The 17078-nt window shown below is 35.9% G+C and overlaps 1 long non-coding RNA gene across 1 annotated transcript; it reads right to left on the reverse strand.

The window, feature by feature from the left end:
- Positions 1-206: 206 nt before the first annotated feature.
- Positions 207-15037, reverse strand: LOC112974000. The gene is made up of 3 exons (XR_003256126.1): positions 14999-15037; positions 14584-14723; positions 207-1800 (listed from the first exon to the last, which is right to left on the reverse strand). It is a non-coding gene; the product is annotated as an uncharacterized LOC112974000 (long non-coding RNA).
- Positions 15038-17078: the final 2041 nt, after the last annotated feature.

The raw sequence follows: 17078 nt of genomic DNA on the forward strand, positions 1-17078 counted from the left end.
TTTTTCAATAATTTCTCTTTGCTACTTTGAATGTGATTTTGCTGTCACTTCCAGAGAGTGAGTCGTGTCTGTGTAGGAGCTCCAAGAAGTTATCTGTAGGAGAATATGCATTCCAGACTGGCAAGGTTATAGCTAAAATTGTATTTGTCTCAGGAGTCCGTCATGGGAAGATGCTGACATGGTGAATTATTCAGCATAAAATTTAAACATATACTTAACTACTGGCTTCAAAAGAGTAATTTACCTTCYAAAAAAAAAGGGCACGCAATCTTAAGCAGTCTTGTGTAAAGCACTATTGTTCATAATCAAGTTTTATGTAGYTAAAATATACTTGAGAACCTAGGTTTATGTATCCAAGTTTAAGAAATACAGACACTTTTCAAACAAAAATCTTCTGAAAATGACTTCTAGCAAAATATTACATTATAGTTATCGCTAACAAACACACTTCTGAATACAATCTTTAAACAGTATTAAATTTTGTGCGTTAAAAGCTACATTTTTCAACTCTGTTGACATTGTCTCAGATGAAATAAGAACTCAGTGCTTCTATTTCCTTTTGCCATGAAGAGAGTTTTTTCTCAATGGAGTTTTCTAACAAAGGTTAATTTTACAATTTTAATTGTTTTTTTCTAAGACATTTGAGCACGCTAAAAAACACAACTGAGCAAAAAAAGGAGACTGTGAGTACCGTGACCATTTCTAAAAAAGAATTAAAAGCCTGGTAAATGGCAAGTCAATTAGCAACATTTTGCAACAGGCTCTATYGGAAAATTTATTTTAACTTGCCGTAAATAGATATTTGAAAAACCTCTGTAAAATCTAAACCACAAATACTGACTTCTTTTCAGTCAGTAGAATTTCAAAGATAGTAGCAATGCTTACCTTGCTAAAAAGTTTCCAAGGTATATACAGCTTTAAAATTAGTTGAAGCAGAGATATTGGCTTATCTATATTTATAGATCTGAAATAAAGTTTAAAGATCTGAAATAAAAATGTCAGAATGCTTAAATAATGGGTATTGCGCACTTTTTACTTGAACTCAAGATCTCAGGATACAAGGAAAGTGATGGAAAGAGGAAAGCTATGTTCAGTCCCAAGTTCCTTTGATTCTAATGCAGATCATGACATGCTAGTAAAATACTTTTTGTTATCCAGATAGAGCATGATACCTTCCTTCTGGTTAAAAAAAAAAAAAAAAGGAAAAAGAAACATACACACACACACTGCAAACAATACACACCTTGCCAGCTACACAGGTACACCATGATCAGGGCCTTTTCTGGCACCCACTTCAAGGCAAACAGCCCTCACACAAGCATAAACTCCACTGACAGCCCAAGCCTGTTCCTCCTCTCTGTCTCATCAGGGCTGAAGTCCAACAATGGGATCACACACCCASCATGGGTCTGTCCTATAGCTGGCCCCTAGATCCTGGTTTCCTCCAGTTGCTTGGCCTCTAGCCCCCCAGCTCCCTCAGATTCATGGTCTCACTCCAGTGGCTGGCACTCAGACCTCTGTTCCTACTTGTCAGCTAGTCTGACTTATGTTTGCTAGTTCCCTCGCACACGCACATGCACACACAATACAGGTGTCTCCAGTAAACAGCCTTAGACACACAGTCTAGGCTGAGTCCCTAGACCTTGGTCTCTCCACTTGCTGGCATCCAGACCCATGGGTCCCTCAGATCCACAGTCTCTTTCTCCAGTGGCTGGCACTCAGAYGTCTTCCCACTAATCAGCTAGTCCAGCTGGGAGTTTGCTGGCATTCACATGCACAGGTTCAGGATAGAGAACGTACCTACACAGAAGACAGTTAGAAATAGGATTTAATACAAACACAGAATCGACTGAGGTGACCAAGTGCAGGGTTCAGTCAGACAAGGATGATGGCCAGTACTTCCTTACACACCAACCAGCCTCTTCTACCTCCTTTTCACTCCTCTCTAAAAGTGGTTCCTACCAAATCTACCTTGATGCCTTGCTCTTTCTCAACACATCCCATTATAAGTTTTACACAATCTCCAATTCTCTTTCCTCTGTTCCAAAATTCTACTCCTCTTGCATATCATAAGTCCTACACCCCGTTAGTGCATGGCACTCCAGGGAGAGTATCTTTGTTGAGTCATTTTGGTGGATGTCACAGCAGGGACAGTGGGAAAATCGTTCTCCTCTGACGCTCTGAGGAGCAGCTGGTTCACTGGGATCACCGATTAGGTTACAAAGATTTCTCTACCTATTGCATTGCTCCTCTGATCCTCACCAGGTCTTTGTGTTTAATTTGCTTAGCTCATAGTCAGATGACTTAACACCCACCTTTTCCTCAAAGGGAGTTGCATTTTGAATTTCTTTCTGCTGTCTAGCTGCTGTTTTTCACAAAACTTATAAAGATCAAATTATCTTTGAGATTTGTGTCTAACTTTTGAATTTGAAATTATTAGAGGAGGGATTGAAAGTGTGATCACATATGACAGAGGCTTTGAGTATGAATAAGGTCAGATTTTATAGCAGTTACACGTTTTGTTAACTTAGATTTTCAAATCTGTTGAAGACTTTACTTGCTGTAAAATCTGACTTCCTTCATGCTCAAAAACTCTGTCATTTGTTACAGTGACAAAATGAAAGGTTGTGAAATGAGCAGGGGAAACCCACCAGGAATTTGTGATACATTATTTCAGTCATTATTTGTATCTAGTTTATTTATAATTAATCTCCAAGTGTAAATCACAACAGTTAGGATTATAACTAGGTATATGAAGAGAATTATCTTGTTACTTTATCCATTAAGAAGAACTTGACAAGATAGAAACACAAGAATTATAATACAACGAGAGATTAACTAATTAATAACATGCAAGAGGGTTAAATGTGCACTGCCATGTTATTCTCAAAAACAGTGGACAAAAAGCAATTAAAAAACTTAGAAATGCAAAGAAAAAATAATATTAAGCATCTTCTACAACACCAAACATTTTATGATATAGGTATCTCATCCTTTTCATAGTAGGACAGTTTAAGTCTTAAATTTTAAGAGGGGCAAACAGTGATCTTCCTATACAAAATAATTAGGTATTGACTGCATTATGTTTCAGCAGGACAAGTGACAAAGAAAATATGGTCTGTAAAGGTTTAAGATCCTCCAGATCTTTGTCTCTGACGTGCTTCTACTTTGTCTACATCAGATTTCCCTAGATTAAAATGAAAAGTTAACATAGATATTCATCAGCTTAAGTGAAAGGCCTTTTTTTCTTTTTTTACATTCTCTACTGAAAAAATGCAAACATCTATGATATTTGCAAAGTCGTCAATCACATTTCATGCTGTCAGGCAGTATTTTGATGTTTTTTTGAATGTCAGATTTTACCTCCATTTTGTAAAATTTTTTGAACAATGTTATACATAAGTTCCAAACTCAAGTCATATGCAGACTGTTATAAATTTAATATGAGGGAACTGGGATATGACAGACAGCTAGCATGATTAGATTTTGCTGGAACTCAACTAGTTAAAATAATGCAAAAAGATTTGTTGTTTTTTTAATGTGCTAGTCTGTATCATCTAACTATAAATATTAAAAAGGTTTGTTACAATCATGTTGTTCAAAGTTACTCTGATCTCCATTATAGACCTTAGAATTTCACATCATGATTTTTGTAAGTGTTTTGTGCTGCTGTTGGAAACAGATAGTTAATAAATATAATATTACTGAGGAGAATCCTTAAAATCAGAGTGGATATGAATAGTTCAAGAAAAAAAACCCTCAAATATAAACAGAAACAAAGAAGGATTAAAAAAAAAAAAAAGCTGTGCCATTAATCTTTTAAGCCTGAAAGAACTTAAAAAAAAATCAAAATTGGGCGCATTTTAAAGCCCACTGGGCCCCTGAAAACCCTCCAGAAAATCTACAGCTTTCTCACACAGACTATTACAGACTTTACCAAATTACTGAGGTATTAATTTTTACTGTCCATAAATGAGTACAGACCTCATCATACTGTAGTTAGCAAAGCACTTAAAAGATGGCAAGTCACTGTGACAAACTGGAAAACGAACTCAAAAGAACTCCAGACATAAAAGATAATGTAATCATGACAAAAAGTTTGAATACTGGCATATCTTACTTTAAACATAAAAAATGAAAGACATTTCTAGTTGAATTCATGCTGTCGTTTATTACTTAACTCATTAATTTGGTCAAAGGAACTATTCAGAATCATAAAATCATAGAAAAGTCTAGGTTGGGAGGGACCTTTAGAGATCACCTGTTCCAAACTCCTGATAAAAGCAGAGCCTTAGATTAGGTTATCAAGGGTCCTGTCAAGCTAAATCTTGAATATTTCTAGTGAGGAATATTCCACCACTTTTCTGGGCAGCCTACTGCAATGTTTAATTTTACTCAAGGTGAAGAATTTTTTTCTTATATCAGCTGAAATTTCCCCTGAAGCTGTCGGTGCCCTGTGCCTCTCTTCCTGTCACCATGCATCTTTGTGAAGAGAGTACCTCCCTCTTCCCTATACTTAACCATTGAGGTATCAGAAGACTGTGGTTAGATCATCCCTGAGCCTTCTCTTCTCTAGGCTGAACAAACCCAAATACTTCAACCTTTCTTCATATGTCAAGCTCTCCAACACTGTAATCATCTTGGTGGCCCTCCACTGGACCTGCTCCAATTTTCCCATTTCTCTCCGGAACTGGGGGGAACCGAAACTGGACCCTATTACAATTATGGCCTAACAAGCACCCAAGCACAGTGAAATAATCACATCCCTTGGTGTTCTGGCCACACTCTTCCTGATGCCCAGGACATAGTTTGCCTTTATTGCTGCAAGGGTGCACTGCTGRCTCACATTTTGCTTGCCATCCCCTGAACCCCCCAGGTCCTTTCCAGCAGAGCTGCACCCCAGCCAGTCAGACTCCAGCTGCTTGGGATTATGCTGCTTGGGATTATCCTGTTCCAGGATACAGGATTTTACATTTATCTTTGTTAAAAGTCAAGCAGTTCTTGTTGGTCATCTTCCTTCATTCCCAGGTCCTTCTGTATGGTGGCTCTTCTGTCTGGGGTATCTACCTCTCTTCCCATTTTGCTGTCATCTGCAAACTTGGTGAGGATCCATTCAATCCATTCAATCCATTGCTTGATCTGTTTTTGTTTATACCATTAGGTTGTATCACTTACTGAGTACAAATGTAAAAAGGTCAATTTCACATTATGGAAAAGCTAATAAGTATTTAAATAGATAGAGGTATAGATAGACAGATAGATATAAAAATCTATTCTTTACTGTAGGGTTCCCATTTAGAATATATTCTCACATATATCCTGTATATATTAGAATTTGATGAACATATTCAGACAGAATATTCAGACATATTCAGACAAACCCAGACATTCACATTTTGGGTATGATCTGAGAAGAGAGATTAAAGTAATCTCAGCATATTCTCTCTAAATTACTTCKACTTCTTTAAGCAGGATTACAATATTGAAAGATGCTTTCAATGCTGTCCTGTTCCATTTTTCCAGTCTCTTTTCCAAAATGACTTACTATGCTCACTTCCCAAAACACACTTTGAATAATCTGAATGGTTATTCAGAGTGTGTTTTGGGAAGTGAAGATAGTATCAATACATTATAATTTTCTCAAACAAATGGGTAGGAGAACTGACATAGCCACATCTCTAGGGAAATTTGAGATTATTTTCTTAAGCAAAGTATTCCAGCATTTGTCTTGTCTAACTCATCTTAACTTTGAGGAGAAAGGAACTGGCCATTTATTTCAGATTCATTTTTTAGATGCATCAAAGCTATCTTTAGGCATAAGCCCAAATTTCTAACACCCAAATAATCAATCCCATTCTCCACTTCATATGTTGTTTCTGTTTCCGAAGAAAAGACTAAAGGGTGTGGGAAACAGCTGTTAGTGCTCCTCTCTAACCCACTTACTTCATCATCAGCAAAAGTCGTGAGTCCTGACATTTAGTGATATTGGCCTATTCTCCCTCTCAGCTCTGCTCCTTCCCTACCTCCTGATCATAGTAACCTTACTTCAGCCAACTATAACACAGCAGCACTGCTGCCCTGGAGGAAGAGAAGAGAAACTCTGCAGATCCCTCTCTCTGATCCTTGCACAGTTCTGCAAAGTCCCTTTGGTTGTTTCCAGCCTGTCACTCTCACAGCTCTCACTGACCTCTCCCAAGCCCTCCTTCCCCATCCATTACTTCCAAAACCCTACTGCTCCCTTAGGTTGTATTTGTTTACTTTTAAGAGTCTCCAGTTCCTCTTGTCACTTGTATTTCTGTGATGTTATTATGCTTCTCTGTTCCCTCATGTTGACTCCTGTCAAATTCTGGAAAAGCCCACTGAGAAGGGGTATGCTAATATAGCAAAGCATATGAGAACTGATTTTAGAATATAATTTATGTGGAAGAGAATATGAACTGAACAGAAAAAAGATGGTACAATATGGATAGACTCTTCCTCAACCCACATGGTGCTAAATTTTCTTTAAAAAGGGACTTTCTTTTATTGGTCTTCTTTTTTAATGTCATCTTTAAAAAACTTTTTCTCTTTTTCTTCAGGTATTTGGTAGCCCTTAATACCAATCTGACTGATCTTGATAGTTCTTAACTCATAGCAGAAAACTAGTGCAAGTCAATTTTTTAGCAAGTCTTCTACTCATAGAAAAATGCAGTTTGGAGGTATCTAAAGTGATTCATAAATTAAGTTTTAATACAGTGAATGGTTTCAGCATCAACTCTGAAAAGGTTCAGAAATCTCATAATTATTTAATTTGATATAATTGTTCAGGATAGATTCCAGGAAAGAGCTGAAGTCTAATTTACAGACATGAGGGATGATATGGACGATACCTTCTCCTTTATGTTCCACACTGGCAAAAGTACTTGCCTGTGCAGCAAGAGACTTGAATGTAGATCTTTTTTGTACCTGTTTCAGATGGTGGATTAGAAACCTAGTGCAACTGTAGGAAGCAAAACTAACATATTTATTTTTAATTTCCTCTACTTGTACCATATATTACACTTAATTTCATAAGTTGTTGGCTGTATGGCATATAAGGTAGCCTCATTATTCTCTCCTGGCTACTGCACTCTGAGTGAGACCTTTCTGGAGAATAAGTGAAGAAAGAGGAAGGGGAAACATAGGAAAGACAACTTCCCTAAGAAGATCTGAGCATGGCAATTCTAAAAGCCACCAAAAGCTGATGGACTGGAAAACAGCCTAGAGGAAAGAACCTACTCTGCAAGGAAATAGTGGGTAGGGCTTCATACAGGTCTAGTATTTTCCTTGTTTAGAGAATCATCTTGTTTTAGTTAATTAGTTTGTGTGGCAAAAAAAATAAAATAAAGACACAGCTCTGAGTACTAGAGTACTAAGGATATYTTCTGTGGATTTATTTTAAAGAAAAGGTGGAGCAATTCCATTTCAAGTCTCTGTTCACTTTGAGTCACACCTCATCTCCTAGCTCCTGATAACTGCTCCCAGTAACCACTGCAGTGTATGCAAGGGAGGGAAAGATGCCATTGGTTTATTTTCTTCAATTTTGCCAATGTAGCCCTTTATTTTCTCTCTTTTAAAAATGAATAAAATTTTAAACGTCCATAGGAAAAAAAAATATCTTTTAAGTCCAGCAAAAGTTTCCTTTCCCCTGCAGTATTTTTTAATTTTGCAAGGAAACTAAAAAAAGGTTTTTGCTTTTTTGTTTTGATTCAGCAATTAGAACAAAACTTAAACAGCTAACAGAGACCTAGGTTAACAGTTAACTTCCATCTATCTGATAGCCTGTACAGTCATTCCATCTGCAATGGTGTAACCTAGGAGTAAGTCAAGTAAATCAGTGAAGAACACTAGTGAAAACCCACACAATCGTCTTATCTGGGAAAGACTCAAAATTCCTTTATTTATATGCAGGAGGTTGGGTATTTTTGCAGGATATTATTATTTTTTTAGTTATACTATGTGGTATTCTTTGCAAGATGACAATTTATCAGCACAGGATATGATCTGACAAACTAAATTAGTATTTTGTATCTGATTCTTCTGAATGCTTGTTAATAGGAATCCAAAAAGTTATAGTAATTTGAGCTTCATGGCTGCATGTATACAAGCTTTTATATACAAACAYATACAATTTAAATACTCACTTTAAAGATTGATATATTTGTCAATAAACTATCCTGATTTGTATACCAACATATTAGCACATTGAAGAACACATATATTATTGAAAGCTTGTATTAAACAATTAAAATAATTATCTTTCTCTCTCATAACTTTTTTACTATTATGAAAACCTTGGGAAAAAAGCATGTATGAATATGAAATCCTGAGTAAGCTAACCCAGAATAACCATTTGTTAACTTATGATTATAAAAATAGTTTAACAAAATTTTATAAATACGTAACTTGTCTTAACTGTAACATCATTGCCATTACCTATGGGTCTGTAATTACAGAAGTCCTTCGGAAAAGGATTTATATCTGTAATACAAGTATTTCATAATGATCACAGAAATAGTTTTGCCACACTAGTCCTTCAGTCATCATAATGGCAAATAAAGGAAATAAAAACAATAYGTTCAATAATCATGTGGGAGAAAATTAGATCTCTAAAAGTTGAGCTAAAAATGTGAAAAAATCCTAGTTTTTCTAAGATCAACAAAGAAAACCAAAAGCAAAATTATTAAATTAAAAGTAAGTTTTTAAGCATTCTAAGAGTATGAACAAACTTAATCTCCCAATGGAAGATACTGAATATAGGAAAAACTGTCTGAGTTAAATAACTGTTGGACACATTAACTGTATATTGTATTGGAAATATAAATCAATATTCTGGACAGATTCAAAATTTATTTATGTATCCAAGAGTGGTATTGCTAGCTATCCATTAGGTAACTAAAAAAAAGTTACTAGCATTTCTTCAAGTGCTTCTATATATACTTATACCATTGGTACTTGGTTTACAAAGTACTTCAGACACTGTTTTTTTGCTAAAAGTATATTTTTAGGGCACATGATACTCTTTCTTCCCTTGTGCAATATTTTTTCTTAAGAGAAAGGGTTTTTCGATTTCCTCTTTCAGGATACTTGGAGCTGCTAAATCATCTCTTAGTAATTCATAGTTGTTCACTTCTTTCCTCACTCTATCATCTTGCAATTTTTTAATTACCTAATTTGTTTTTTCTTGTCTGATACATCATACTTTAACAGGGCCTATCATACTTCAGTATGATCTCCGGTATGCTTGCAGATCAGTCTTTGAACCACTGACCGCTTACTCATTGATGAATTATCCAAAAAAAATTTCTTCTTGACTATCACTTTTATATTCTCCCCTGAATACCAAAAGCATCTGAAGTTCTGTCCCAATTTTATCAGAATTCAGTTTGAGTCAAGATAGTAATTTACCTTTTTATTCCCTCTAGTTCACATGCCTGGAAAGCCAAAGTGACTGTATATCCTTTGGACAGCCACGTCTTTGTTTTCTGTTTTTCCCAAAGAGACATCAAAGGACATGGACATCTCTAGGTAGATATTGTTCAAAGTGATAACAGAAAACATGATGATTTGCTGTAAGGGAAATCTGCCAGAGCGTTAACCATATTAGCAGCTTCACTGAAGACTACCTGTGTTACTGAGACTGGCAGAGTGGCTACTTGGAACCGCATCAGTTCCACCAATTACTTTGCCAAGATAAGACATTCAAAGCATGCATTTGGTAGAGCTGTCCTATGGTTCTTTTCTTCTAAGAAGATTTCAAAATTCATTTCCAGGTAACCTTCACTACAAAGGAAATGTACTGCTAAGAATAAGCCACATACCTACAAAGAAGTGCTTCCATACCTATGAAGAAGGACTTGAAAAAGAAAGGATACTTATCAATTATTTAGCTCTTCAGTTGTGTTGCTCATTTATAAATAACCTTTCTCTTCCTCTGTTTTTTCTGAATCTCTCTCTTAGATACTTCTGAATTGCCAGGAACAAATTTTCTATTACCCATTAATTTTTTATTATTACATATAGTTTGAAAGATTAGACACAACCTGTGGCTACTAATACAAACTCTCCCCTATGTGCCTGCAATGTAAGCTTCAAGAGTGTGAATATATAAATGGACAAGCATTCAAAGGACTCTGCTTATGTAAAATCATGGTCTCTTATAAGACAGCATTCAACAGTTAGTAGAAAAGCCCCCATCAATGAAATGCAAATTCAGAGTTCCAAGGATAATGTGGAATCTTGGTTCAGCTTTTCACTAAGTGGAGATCTTTCAGTTTTTCTAGGCCTTTTTCCTGCTGGACTCTTAAGAATTTTAGGAGAACCTGTTCAGCATATCTGAGGGCAAACCTCACAGACAAACTATTTACTACTTCTTTGAGAATAAACAAGTCATACATACCCATTAGGGCCAAGGTCCAGCTATAACTGCATCATCTCATTTAAAAAAATGCTTGGAAAATACTCTACATTAAATAAAAAAGAAGAGAACAAAACCTAAAGAAAACAGCAATAGAGAAACAGTTTGTTGTGCAGGAGTGCATAAACTGATGCCTTAGGCATCTCATCTTAAAGATGAAGTAACTGCTCCAAAGGGAGGTTAGGAGGAAGATCATAAAGCCCTGGGTGTGTTGACAATACTTTGTTGCTGAGGCAGGCTCTGGGCTGAAGAGTAGCTTTCCAAAGCTACAGAGAAAGACTTTCAGAAAGAGAGAAATACAGTGATAAAAGGGTAGAATACATGGCGACACATCCCTCTGTGGGGGGAAAGCAAGATATAAGGACAGACAACAGAAGAAGAGAGTATTAAAGCAAAAGACATAAATAGTTTCCTTTGTCACATTTTCTGGTGAACAGTTCTTCTTTGTCATATTTCCCTATTCTCTTGCCTAACCAACAAAACATTCAAGAACAGACAACAGATGTAATGAGCTGCAACCACTAAAGTTGAATTTCTTTAATGTCCCTTTTCTAGAAACCTACAATCCAGGAATTATATCCTTAGATGAAGGGTGATGCAGCTGTAAAAATTTTGTCAGAATGAGGAAATGATATGTGTGCAAACCAGTATTAAAGCCTAAACCTGTCACTGCCTGTAATGCTGAAATATCCTTCAAGGACAATGACTATGAAATTCTGATGACCAGACAGCTTACATGCCAAAAATGTGCTAGAAAAGGGGTTTTAGTGGCAGCCCTCCATTTTTAACAGGTATGCAAATATCTAGGCAGAAATAATTATGTATCATTTTCCGAAAACTATATACTACATCCCATGCCACACAGAAGGAAATGATTTGTTAATCATTTAGGATGACTTACGTTCACAGCTACTCTTAGTTTATCAAAATTATATTACAAATTCCATCTCATCTCTCTCAGCCTAAATTGTTGCAATTATTAGTAGAACYACTATTGTTTGTGCTAAGGCAACAGTCAACAGTCTGTCAGGGTCAAGACATTTTGGCTACATCCATATCAGTAAATTAAACATGCCAGGAACTGTTCTTTGCCACTGAGGCCAGCGGTCATGGATCAGCTGTGTCCATGCTACGTAAACTGCCTACTGGAAATGAGCCTTTCCCCATACAGACTTCTGAACCACGCCCAAGAAGTATTTGGGAGAGCCCAGGTAGCATGAGATTCCCTATTACTGTTACATTTATAAATATAGGTGCAGCCTTTTATTCTGGGCCAATACAAACATTACAAAAGTAGGCATGATTCCCGACCAAATTAACCTGTAATCCAATTTGAAGCTAATCATAAGTGAATGTAATAAATAGGAAAAAGAGAGAACGCAACACTCAAATTAAAATATGACAACATGAATATGCGAGCTGTAAAACTTGACAGTCAAACACAATGCAAAGATCTGGATTCCTCCCAGAGAGACAAGAAGGAGAAGAGAGGGTCATTTATCAGCTTTCTTCCACTGACGCAAAATTTAGCAATCACTGACTGGTCGATTTATTTAAAGATCACAGTAAAGCGGGCTAAGAGGAATGAGTTTAAGGAAAATTAATCCATGAAGAATGCAGCATGTTTCAGGATTATAATGGAAGAAAATAGAGACACAGCCTATGAAGAAGGAGACAAATAAATTTCTAATTAACTTTTACATCACTGGAAGAAAGGAGGAATTTGAAATATGTGACACAGAAGGTGACACAGCAAATAACAAGTGGCAGAAATGAGAAAAAAACATGAAAGTTACAGCAAAAATTTTGAATTTCATGAGACAGAAAATGAGAAGAATAAAAAGTGACATGGTCCAAATGATGGAACAAGAAAAAAGATCTTAGTGCTTTATTTTRAAATGTTTGCTCAGTGAGATTATCGTGATAAAGGAGAAAATAAAACAGATGGCACAGTCACAGGCATTTGGAGAGATTTCTCAGATACTTGGGAAAAGAAGTTGCAGAAGTAAATACTGTGGATAACTTAGGGCTGTGAGTGAGTGGATTAAAGTTTGTGATGCCAAAGAAAAGAAAAAAAGATGGTGAAGTGAATGAACTGCTTTGAACTGATGAAAAGAGAAATGGGGGAGAAAAATTAACATGGCTAAAAGCATTATTTCTGACCATCCTGGATATGAAGAATCCATAGAGTAAGACCTCCTACAGAAACAGGTCTAAGTAGTAGATATGAAGCTTAAAAAATGGGCCAGATAATTAGAAATGGCAAAGAGAAATAGAAAAGATGAAAAAAGACCTAGGCCCATGCAAATATTAGCAGAGGAAGGATAAAGAGAGGGAAATGGGCTAAAAGGGGAGGGGCTGAAGATCTGAGGTATAAAGAGTGAATATAAATTAACTGAATGAAGAATGCAGGCAAAACACTGAGAGCCAAACAAGTGTTAGGCAAGCTGTAAAACTCACAAGCTAATTATCAGTAATGCAAGAAATCAATCAGTAAACAAGTAAGCAAAACAATTATGGAAATTATTTTACAGGAGAATAACAAGTTGCAAGTTAATAAGTGTGTCAATAAGGAGGATAAAACAGAGAGTTGGCTTGGTCAGTCAGCAATAGTCAAAGCAGCTGGACAGCAGCTGGGCACCAGATGTTGAGGCTGCCACTACAGTCTAACTGTAGTGAAGTCAGGGACCTATATCAATTTACCGCAATGCCTTTTGTGTTCTGTGTACGACCAGTAACATATCAAAGGCTTATGGACCACATTGGAAGGAAAAATAAGTGCTGCATATGTAGACAATGTAGTCATCTTCAGCACAGACTGGGAAAACCTCAGGGAATATTTTAATAAGGTGATCACTGAATTACAAGGGGCAGGTTTAATCATAAATCCTCAGATAGATGCTATAGCATAAGGTAACTGAATATCATAGACATGTATCAAGATGAAAAACTCAAAGAACCATTACAATTTTAAAAATTAAAAAACTAAAAAGAATGCAGGTACACATTACAATCTATGTACCTAAAGTTTTGTAATAATGTGTCTGAGTTTACAAGCTTCAGGAAAACTACATGAATAAAGATTGTAACCTAGTCCAAGAGTATGATAAGACATTATATGCTTTTCCATGTAGTGTACCATTTTTGAAAACTGCATTTTTTAATTTTTGAAAATTCATTTTGAAAAATATTTTACTTTAATATTTTTCATAGAAATGTATCTTGGACAAGTTGAATCTGTAGAACAGTAACATCCCCCAAAATCTAAACTTGAGAATAAGCTAAAGAAAACTTTGTTCTGGGGCTCAAACTTGAGTATTCAAGGATTTTTGTGCTTAATGTATGTGATATTTCCTTATCTGTAGGATGTTTTATCATTTTCTTTATGGTTGCAATAGTCTCTCTTTTAAAATAGATGTGAGCCTCACTTAAAGAAACACTACGGAAGATTCATCAGCATAATGCAATAGYCCTACTATTATAGTGTATACTTACACACTAACTTTTTAGTTTATTACTTTTCTCCAAAATTTACAACAGTATTATTAATTAACTGCTATAATTTTTCCTATCTTCAGTTTCTAACTGCATGATTTTTCAAAAGTGTGGCTACTGCAAAGGCTATTTTATAACTACTTAGTGATTGACTCCCTAGTTCTACAGAACGAAAAAACTCATTTTAGAAGACAATACAACATTTTCCTTTGAACCAAATTATTATGACTGAAATTTGGAGAGGACTGAAATTTTGGAGATAATTAATCAACAGTTATAATAAGTCATAACAACAGTTTCAAATATGAATACCTAATACTGTTAATCAGCCATGGGGGAAAATTATGGATTTAGCTGAATAAACATTTTTCACTAGATCAGTTTTCAAATAATTCAGAGCACACAAATAGAACATTTTCAGATAACTTACTAAATTAAAAACCTTCTATGAAACATAAAAGTAAACTCCTTTTTTAAGTAGTCGCAGTCAATAGTTGAACTAATTGAAAACCTATAAATTTAGTACAGTGCAGCATGTAGTCTCTATCTGACTCTGAGTATACATCAATAGGTCATTCTAAGTTAATTAAGTGAAGGCATAATCAGCTTAATTTATGTAGTTCAGGGCAGTTAATGATACCTTTGTACAGTACCTGAACATTTGGCCTGCCCATTTAACTAGCTGGATATACTCAGTTCATTCTGTAGCTCTTCAGCTCTTCATTTTTTATCTCAGTTTTCATTTTACGCAGTTCAGTCTGGAGCTGGTGACTCTGATTTCTTGAGGCTAGAGCTGAAATAAACCCAGAACAAATTAAAGGGTTAACAAAGCAAAAAGATCAGTGCTGTCACTGAAAGCATTTTATGCAGAAAAGTCATAAAAGAAGGTGATAGTTCCAAATAGACTAATTGTAACATTTAAGTATATAATATATATAAATAATGTAATGCAACACACAAAGGAATAATAATAGACAAAGAGTTAGAACTGAAAAGCATAAATTATGTAGTGAAAAATGGCTACAAAAGGTAAGAATTTTGCAGAACACACAATGTATAGTGCAGTACCTCAGTAAGAAGATCATCTGTTTTCTGTTGCAGAGAAAGTGTTTCCTTCTGCTGTCTCTGTAGCTCATCTTCTCTTTTCTGAAACTGCAAGTTTACACACAAAGACAAACCACAATGTCAACCAATTGGACCTCACTTAAGGAACCAAGGAGATCGATTTGTAAAGCAAAGGATGAACAGGACCCCATTTCTGAAGTACGTTGCTCAAACTGCTCTTTCATTAAAAGATGCTCTCTCTTATTGATTTTGGCTTAAGTAATGAGAAAGCTTATCCAAAAATCTTTAGCATTTGGGGTCAAGTTAAGAAAATCAATAGAGTCATTTCCCATTTGAACTGCATATGTGAGTTTTATGTACGAGGGACAAGACAAAGYCCAAATCGGATAAATCGATAACATTGTCAATAGAACATGAAGCTGACAAATGGCATTTTTAAGCAATTAAAGTGAGCTGTAAACATACAGAGGATAATCAATTACAGAGTTCTGCTATTAACAGTTTTTAATTTATACAAACATTATTAGGAATCCCAGGGAATAGAGATAACAAAACATGTTTCTTGCTACTGTTTAAAGATTATGACAGTAAAGCTTTTCTTGTCTCCATATGTAAATCTTCCTATGCTCATGGGAAGAAAGGGAAATATTTAATTAATCATTGAATTCCTATACTATCATGTCTACACATGTAATATACACAGCGGTCACAGTCTGCATTTTCTTCACCCAATCCAGAGTACAAAGGCAACTGAAGTATGTAATTACTCAGTAGCATAAGACATAGAGCTATAGAAATGTTGATTACAAGGAACATCTAGAGGTCATCTAGTTGAACTTCCCACTCAGAGCAGGACCATAACCAATACTAGATCGGGTCAGCTGTGGCTTTCTCTAGACAAATCTCAAAACCTCCCAAGGATGGAGACTCCATCACCCAACTTGATAAACTGTTCCAGTGCTGCATGACCCTCCCGGTGAAGCAGTTTTTCTAATGTGCACTCTGAAGCTGAAACTTGTTGGCTCCATCATCTTTAGTTTCCTTTCAAATTTCACAGGGTGTTATTAAAGCTCTCCTTAGCCTTCTCTTTGCYAGGCTAAGCCAGCCTCTATCTCAACATCTCTTTGAAGATCATGTGCTCCAGGTCCCTAACTCTGATAGCCCTCTTGGATCCTTTCCAGTTTCTCAACATCCTTTTGAACTGAAGGGCCAAAAGGAACAAAATACCCCAGTTATAACCTCTACAGTGTCAAGTATAAAGGAATAACTTCCTTTGAYCTGCTCTCCATGCTTCTTCCAATGCAGCCCAATTTGTCTTACTTCTGATGAGAACACACTGTTCATATTCAACTTGAAATCCACATAACCTCTCCTTTCAGCAGAGCTGCTACTCAGTCAATCAGTTCCCAGGTTGTGCTGATGTAATGGTTATTCTGCCCAAAGTGCAACATTTTGCACTTCTTTTCAACTTCATTAGGTTTCTGTTGTCTCAGTCCCCAAGTTTCTGAAAGCTCTACTGTCCAAGGTGTCCCTTAATCTTCCCTTCCCAATTTTATATCATTTACAAATTTGCTGAGGGTCCATTCTATCTCATCACCCAGGTCATTGATGAAGATGACTGAATAATAATATTGATTGGCTGCCATCTGCAAGTTGAGCCATTAATTACTATTCTCTGAGTCCAAATGCTCTCTCAGTTTTCAATCCATCTAACAGTCCTTTCATCCAGCCCATATTTACTTAGTTTTTAAATAAAAATACAGTGGAAGAGGATGTCAAAAGCTTTGGCGAAGTCAAGGTATATTACCTCCACAGTTCTCCTCAGTCCACATAACCAATAATTTCACCATAGAAGGCAATCAGAGTAGTCAAGCATGATCTGCCTGTGTTCACTGCTCAGGTGCAACACATGCATGTGCATAATTTGACATGTGCAACTTTTCTTCAAAACACAAGTCTCAAAATTCAAAGGCACATATTATAGTTGAAGRTAACATATATAGTGAGAAAACATTGAGGTTCATCAGAGATAAAAACATTATTTAGAGAAAGGGGAGTTCTTTAAATGACCACATGTACACTT

Source organism: Apteryx rowi, unplaced genomic scaffold (genome assembly GCF_003343035.1).
Source record: "Apteryx rowi isolate R43461 unplaced genomic scaffold, aptRow1 scaffold_58, whole genome shotgun sequence".
Lineage (NCBI taxonomy): Eukaryota > Metazoa > Chordata > Aves > Apterygiformes > Apterygidae > Apteryx > Apteryx rowi.